The sequence below is a fragment of the Humulus lupulus genome, chromosome 2, assembly GCF_963169125.1.
Source record: "Humulus lupulus chromosome 2, drHumLupu1.1, whole genome shotgun sequence".
Classification (NCBI taxonomy): domain Eukaryota; kingdom Viridiplantae; phylum Streptophyta; class Magnoliopsida; order Rosales; family Cannabaceae; genus Humulus; species Humulus lupulus.
The window spans coordinates 69,007,756-69,013,755 of record NC_084794.1 but is presented as its reverse complement, the minus strand read 5'-3'; the positions used below and the strand labels follow the sequence as shown (position 1 = coordinate 69,013,755).

The 6,000-nt window shown below is 33.2% G+C and overlaps 1 long non-coding RNA gene across 1 annotated transcript; it reads left to right on the top strand.

Moving 5' to 3' along the window:
• The first annotated feature begins 1,301 nt into the window (after positions 1-1,301).
• Positions 1,302-1,773, top strand: LOC133816089 (uncharacterized). The gene is made up of 3 exons (XR_009885006.1): positions 1,302-1,376; positions 1,463-1,539; positions 1,650-1,773. It is a non-coding gene; the product is annotated as an uncharacterized LOC133816089 (long non-coding RNA).
• The last annotated feature ends 4,227 nt before the right edge of the window (positions 1,774-6,000 follow it).

Sequence of the window (6,000 nt, the reverse complement as noted above, 5' to 3'; positions counted from 1 at the left end):
TTAAATAAATTTCAGACCCTGATGCAAGAGGAGCACTCAAGGTTTCTACAAGTTGAAGCAACGCTCCAAGCTCTGTAGAAGTTGCATTCTAAATCTTAAGAGGACCAAAGAGCCTTGGCATTAGAACTGAAGAACGGGCTCCAAATGTTGAATGACCTGGAGATGCGCCAACATGGCATGGAAGAAAAACTGCAACGAGTTAAAGAAGAAAACAGGAATCTCTCTGAACTCAACCTTTCAAGCAACATATCACAGAAGAATCTTGATGCACTTTGGTGATGGAAAGTCCACTCCTTGTCTTGATGTGTTCCCAAGATAGGAGAAGGGTTGCTCTGATCTCAACACCTCCGCCTTCATCCACTGCATGATCCTTGCCGAGAAACCCAATCTCATCGTTTTCACTGGTAATATTCTCTTTTCCTTCTTCGTTTATTTTTTACTGACTTGGTATCCTTAAGTTAGGGTTGTTTTTCTTTCTATAATTATTAGCAATGTGATTTGTCTACTTTACAAATTTTTTTAATAGGGTTTGTATTTGATAGTGAGATTATTAGCGAATTTTGCTAGCCATCAAAATTGACAACCCAGTTTTGAAAATAACATGTACATGATAATAGCTAGTTGGGTTGTTCAGTCCATGACTGTAAGTCTATACCTTGTGCTAGTTTGTTTTCTTAGAATTAATTATGTTTTAGCTCTGCTCTGTTAATACCCAGTTGCCCAATCGACTCAATCTCTTTTAACTGCCACTTGATCTTAATTTGGGGACCTATTTTTATATTGTCCAACAGGGGATAATATATTCAGATTTGATGCCACTGATGCTGCTAAGTCTCTAAATGTTGTGTTTGCCCCTGCAATAGCATCCAACATCCCATTCTCAAAGTGCCTCTTCACTCCAGCCATAACACATTCTCTATTGGAGTCTCTGAAATGGATTGGGTAAAATCTATCTCTTTGTTACGTATTTGGAATTAGTATTTGCCCAATTTATTTATATGTTTTTGTTGGGGAATTTCAGTTTTACTTACCGGAGTTTTCATTTTCTCCCTGAAGCAATGTGTGGTGAAACAACCATTATGGTTTTTGTGAAATTAAAGGCCTCATGTGTGGTGAAACGACCATTCCTTTTTGCTGTTTGGAAAATGCACTTTTAATTCAATAGTGTACATTTTTACACATTATTGACTTAGCCTATAGTTTCTATGCTGTACTCTTATATTGCTATGTGAAACTGTCTGGATTTTATTACTATTCGCCGTTGGTTTATCTAATCTGATATTTGCATTTGTGCCACTCTCCAGTGTGTTTCTGATTGGGATGATCGTGAAAATAAGTTTATTGAAGTTGATGGAATTCTGAGAAGACAGATAAAGGTAAAGGTTTTGTGTTGTTTAATTTGATTCTAATTACCACTTTACCAGTCAGGTTCCACTCTAAATCACTCAATCTTTTCTTTTAGATGTCTCTTATTCCTAGTGTGCAACCTTTCCATGCAATAGCCTATTCAATTGATCCAATGCTTGCACTGGAGATAAGGTAAGTATTCTATTGCCTATATATTGCATTAGTCTGTTCTCTTTATTCACTGTCTTTTTTGGTCTTGTAGTAGTCTGTTCACTTTATTTACTGTCTTTTTGGTCTTGTAGTCGTAAATATGTTGCACACTGCTCTGTCATTGCATCTCGTTATTCTCTTCCTTCGTTCAATTATCCAGCAGCCTTGCCCATAAAGAGCGAAGGTGGAAGTAAAAGGCTAAGGGTCGGGTAAGTTTGAGATATATATTCTCTCTTCCTTTGTATGTACATACTACCTATGCCTGTTTTCATTCGCTATTACTGGTTTCGAATTCAGGTATTTTAGCAGCGACTTTGGTAACCATCCTCTGTCTCATCCGATGGGTTCTGTCTTTGGTATGCATGATAGAGAGAATGTTGAGGTTGGTTGATTGTTCCAAAGATTAATGAATTTTCCCATTTCCTTCAACTACCATGCACTTAAACAAATCTGTTGGCAGGTTTTTTGCTAAGCCTTAAGTGCAAATGATGGATCTGAATGGAGGCTGCATATCCAATCAGAAGTGGAGCATTTTATAGATGTCTCATCCATGTCATCTGATATGATTTCCAGGATGATTAACGAGGATAAAATACAGATCCTTGTCAATCTTAATGGTTATACAGGCCCCTATACAGATTTCTTACATGCGATTTCCTGGAACTACAGGCGCGGACTATATACATTACCTAGTTACTGATGAGGTTGGAGAGTTTGTAACCCCTGACCTTTATTGAATTTTATTTTGTTTCCTGTTTGATGTCTAACTTCGACATTCCCAATTACAGTTTGTGTCACCTTCTCAATTCAGTCATATGTATTCAGAAAAGATTGTCCATCTTCCTCATTGTTACTTTGTAAATGATTACAAGCAGGTTTGTTGTGTAAATTAGTAACTGATAAACTATTGGTGTTCCAGATGCTGTTCAAAGAGGTGTACAACCAGATCAGATTATTTTCACATATGTTGCCATGAAGGGTGAGCATATCAAGCGCAGTGCTTTAGCAGATTTATTCTTGGACACGTAAGCATGCTTAATACTTTTTTTTACGATTTTTTTATTATTCAAGTGTATTTATCTTAGTACAATACAATATGTAACTTTATTTTGACATTTGATGTTATGGCTTCTGCCCGAGTAGGCCATTATGCAATGCGCACACCACAGGCACTGATGTTCTATGGGCTGGTCTTCCAATGGTGACCCTTCCACTTGAGAAAATGGCTACGCGAGTAGCTGGTTCACTGTGTCTGGCCACTGGTGTAGGAGAGGAAATGATAGTTAACAGGTAATGATTTAAAACAAACTTACAATTTGGTTAAAATAAGCTCACTCAATTTGGTAAAAAATGATTGTGGTAACTCACTCAATTTGAATACCAATATGCCCCAAATGAACTAGATTTGGTTGAGATTAATGAGTTTGTTCTGCATTTTATAGACTTATTATTTGTTTCTCTCTTCATTTTATAGACTTATTATTTGTTGTTGGTTGAGATTAATGAGTTTGTTCTGCATAACTTTGACAAACATTTAAAACTAAATGAAGAAAAAAATAGAAGAAAATTTTTGGCCTCATTCTTGTTCTTATGGCTAGAGACCAATTTTCATGTTGTCGAGTAATAAAATTTTAGTATGATATTTTTCTTTGTAGAGTAATAAAATATTTATTCATTCATTGCCTTTAGTTTTTTCAAGCTACTCAAAAAGCTCCATAGTTGTATGGCACAATTATTTAGTGATGTTGGACTATTGGCTAATAATAATAGCTCTTTTTTTTTTTTTTTTTTAATTTCTAGAGTTAGAAATGTTAGTGCTTGGCATAATTATAAATAATATATATTCTGTTTTTTAGGAGCAAGATATTGTTTATTAAGATTGCTTATTTATCATTGAATGCCGTTATATGTCCATATATATATGTTTGTTCAACGTTTTCTACAATAAATCTCAATAATGATGTGTTTATATAAACAAATATTGACCTACATATTTTTGTATGATGTTGAGTGATGATTCTTATATACATACACATAAGAAAAAGTGTGTATGATAACAAAATAAACTATATGAACTATAGTAGTCTAAAACAGGGGACAAATTAATCATATTGGGTTCTAGCTTTAGTTGTCTCATTAAGTTCATGTATGTTTTTGCTTCTAATGGAACAATAGACTTTTTGCTTTGCTAATGATTAAATGATTCTTTTTCTTTTTTTTTCTTTTCTTTGTTTTTGTCTTGTGAATCCTTTTTCATTGGGATATTAACTTTGTTGTTCTTGTAGTGTCCCACGTGGGGCTCTTGTAGTCGCAACTAGTTTAATGCTTTATTTATGTTCGTTTTAATGCTTTATCTATGTGCATAGACTGCCAATACAAGTGATTGCCAAAGAATATAACTCATACATTATCGCTGTTGGACATCATTTCTCTAACTAATTTTTATCTTCATCCCTCTCCTCTTCAATAACTGCAGAGCAATTTCTCTTCTATGAATTGGGTTATGTTTTAGGTTTGTGTGGTGTCAGTTTGTAGCTTGTTATTTCTTTCTTATTTTGTTTCTAGTATTAAGCTTTGATTAGTTTCCTCCCCTTGTAAGTTTGGGCTAATGTTGTTCTAAATTTTTCCTTTTGTGCTTGTAGTGGATTAGGCTAATCATAAGTACTCTTTGTCTTATTTTTGTTAATTTCTTTGCTGAATATTTGAATTATATATATATGCTTTTTGTGTGAGTTTATATAAACTAAGCAAATAAACTTTGGGCATGTAGTTGAGTACTTGAAATTGAATCTTTTGGGGTTTGGTTTTTGTAAGGACAAATTTTCACAAGAGATTTAAATGTTTCTATAGTATATGTGAAATTTTGTTATCTGTTTTGCATTTGACATGTACAAAATTAGTTTAGGTGGTGTCTTGAATCATATCTACTTGTTTTGTTTGTCTAAATAGTTCATATAAAAAATTATAAGAAAAGTTTCTAAATGTATATTGCTCTAATATGGCATTGATATATATTGTAGTGCATAAGCTGTAGTTTTTACTGCAGTAGATAGACACAATTGAGATTCTTGGAAGGATATAAGAAAGTCATTGAAAGTAGGGTTCACAATTATTTTCTCAGACAATGCCAAAGGATCCTTACTTTCTGTATATATGATATGCATGCAGTTTCTTTTCTCTTTTACATATATAAATTTTAGGATTCTCATGATATTGTTAGAGTTATTAGTACAACTGATTGATGTAGAATGAGTTTTGCATGGATAAAATTCTGGTGTGAAAAGAGTTTGGAAGCTGTCTCAAATTTCGGAAAGAAAACTGAACACCCTAGCTGTTCTTTTCATAATTTAAATGGTATTAGTCAATGTAATCCTTAAGATTTTATGCTGTCTTTCCAAAATCCAGATCGTTGATTCTAAGTTTCAATCTGTAAAAATACAGTGGAAACTACAGTAGGATCTTTGGCATCATTTGTCATTGCATTTGGATTATGCATTATATAGTGTGTATTTTAAGCTAAGTTATTTCCTATCTAAATGTATAATCAACTAGTGTAATGGAATATGGTGATTGTTTTTTGGAATGTATACTTCCACTTTCTATTTTTACTATCCCTAAAACAGATTTAAAAAGTTGGTTTGAAGGTTTTTTTTTTGGCACTTCTATGCACATTGAGAATGTATAACACCTGTTCTGAATGGCAAAATATTGTAATGAAGATATGCTTGAAAATGACATTTGTGAACTGCAGAAGCTTTCATATCAGAGAGACAAGCTTTTTAGAACCTTTAAACTCTTTAGAGATGAATTTGGATAATGAGCTTGTTTAGCGGCATGGGTTATTAAAAGTGTTGCTTCTTCTATTTCTCTTCTAAGATTTACTACATCTAAGCTGCAATATGATGTTCTACATTTAAAAATTAAATGAACTTGATGCATTTGTTTAGATATTAAATAGAAATTATTTTATGTATGCTAATACAAGTGATATTAAACTTGTTGAGATGACTAGTTGACTTACTTGACTATAGTCTTACCTACTAGTGTGGAATATAACAGAATATGACTTGCTTGAGAAAACTTCTTGTCATTTTGTGCCTTGAGTGTGTAATCTCATGTTTGATAGTGAATTTGACTAAGGACCTCTGTTGCCTTGGCTGTAGGACTAACCTGATTTGGTTAAGTTCGAACCAAGAAAAGTTGGGCATTTCTAGTGTGTTTGATTAAATTCCTGTCAGCTGACTTTTTCTTCGATATTGTTAGCCATTTTTCTGTGTGTTTGTAATCTGTTTTTGCAGGGGTTTATAATACAACAACTAGAATATGAGATTATTTGTTGGCATGTTTTCAATTGACAAGTGGTTAATATTATTGATAAAGAATGTGTGGTTGTACATTTGGCACTTGTAATTAAGAACTTTTGAGTGATAATATTTTATTTTC